Source organism: Triticum dicoccoides, chromosome 7B (genome assembly GCF_002162155.2).
Source record: "Triticum dicoccoides isolate Atlit2015 ecotype Zavitan chromosome 7B, WEW_v2.0, whole genome shotgun sequence".
NCBI lineage: Eukaryota > Viridiplantae > Streptophyta > Magnoliopsida > Poales > Poaceae > Triticum > Triticum dicoccoides.
The window spans coordinates 75,138,376-75,140,551 of record NC_041393.1 but is presented as its reverse complement, the minus strand read 5'-3'; positions in this window follow the sequence as shown (position 1 = coordinate 75,140,551).

The following is a 2,176-nucleotide window of genomic DNA, read 5'->3' as shown; positions in this document are numbered from 1 at the left end:
GCAAAATAGTGTGCGTGCAAAAGAATTTAACGCACGCGCTTAAAAGCGCTATCGCACGCTGCAAATTTTGGGCCCTGATCGCGCTCGCTTCATAATTTACACTCGGTGTTTTTTTGGGCGCGCCTTTTTGGGCATATGGAAAATCAATGTTGGCAGCGACGCGCTAAAAATGCTACAGTGGGGCTGTAAAACTATTTTAGCGCTCGATATTTTGCACCTCTATTGGAGATGCTTTTATGCAATACAGGCAACCTGACAAGCCCCTAAGGCATGTACATTTGAGGAAGGTGTGATAATGGAAAGGTAGATGCAGCTGAAGGATCGACTTTCCACGTGAACACAAGATGTGTTTGCATAAAAGAGCGGAGTAGTCCAATATCACTTGAGCCACAAGCTGTTTTCCCAAGCAAGTATCTGCAACTTGTGCTTGAACACTGTTGCACGTAAAGCTATATACTTTGATAAACTTTGAAGGAGAATTCTTGCCCAGTATGATACCTTATGTTTATGCCATGTCACCTACCCTAACAGCCATGGCAAGGTACTTCATCAGACTTCCAGTATTGCAGCAAATGATGAACTAGTGTATTAGAAAAACTAGGAATAACATACCAAACAATTGCTTCAAAACTAGAAGGTTTACAACCTCTTGTAGCAACAAGGTAGAAACAAGAATACAAAATAAGCAGTTCCCGTCGCATTCTAGTTCCATAATAGATAGATAGATATTAAGGGCGAGGATAGCGGTCTTCTGCTGACACGTCGCCGTATCTCCAAGAACGAACGCTGTAGGTGCTCGCCAAGGACATCTTCCTAAGCAGCGGCTTCGACGGTTTGGTGGATGTTGAAGTTTGAATAGCACCAGTGTGGAGTGACGGCGGCGAGGCCTACACTGATACATGACGACCTCCAGATGGCCGTGCTGGTGGCCTAAGGTGGCAAGTAGTCCCACTAATCTTCTATTGTTTTTTTAGGCCCAGCATAAAGGGCTGACAGATGTGGATGTCGAATGATTGACTTCAAGATGATGTGTGCAACACGCTTTATGTTCGGGATGAAAACACTTGTCCTAGTCTTTATTGGTTGGGCTCAGTAGCTATGGACTTGCGTCGTTACCTTATTGAATTCATTGTCTACTTGCTGGTTTGCTGGTCTTCACTAATTGGTCACGGCAACCAGGATGAAAATTCTTGTCTTGGCCATCTCCGGCTAGACGTGGGAACATCGGAGTAAGGAAGTGTACCCTTCTTGAAGGCATTGTTGCGGAAGAGCTTAGTCATAAGTGTTTGTTTTTTATCTTGTAATGGTTCGGACGTGGTTGCCTTTGTTATGTATTCTGCTTAATAATTAATAAGAATGGTTGTGTACATCGTAATGACGCAGAGGCCAGGGTTTCGACCTCCTTTTCCAAAGAAAAAAACTAAATGCCAAGAGGAGTCACCCCAAGTAAACGTTAATAGCAAGACTAGTATGCACATGGGTCTTCCAAAAAGGCCCAGTCTACTTGGCTACGATTATGCAAGGTAGCCCCACGTTTCCTTGGGTCCACATAGAGAAATTTCATATCCAAATTCGAACAATGCAGAGATGAGCAAAAAAAAATAGATTTCACCTCAACATTGTAGCAAAAAGACCCTATTCACAATGGATTTGTTCATTTTGTTTCTCTATACATGGACCGAATTTTGGTTTGAAATTATGGGATTGTAGACACCTATCTTTATGAATTTCAAAATGTTTGAAAGGTGCTACCTTGAGTTGATAACACAGATATCAGACAAGCCCATGCCTTGCCAACTTGGGGTGGACACTGGGGATCTACGATACATTCTGTTCTACCACGACGACGAGCAAGCGCCCCACGACTGGGGCAGAATCAATTGTGGTCAGCTGTGGGGAATGTCTTATTATAAGTCTAATGGGGGTGGGTAAATATGGTATCTTGTTTATTAACGTACTTCCTCTACTGCCCGGTTATAAAACGTCTTAGGGCATTTCTAAGCGATCCCTATAACTGGTTAGAGGAGGTAAACACATGTTGTACTCCTCTAACCGGGACCTAGCCGGACTTCAATAACCGTTGGAGGAGAATAATTTATCCTCCTCCGCTTATCACTCGTCTCTCTACCTCTCCTCCCCCCCCACCCCGGCACCTACGCCCCCCTGCCCCCGCCCC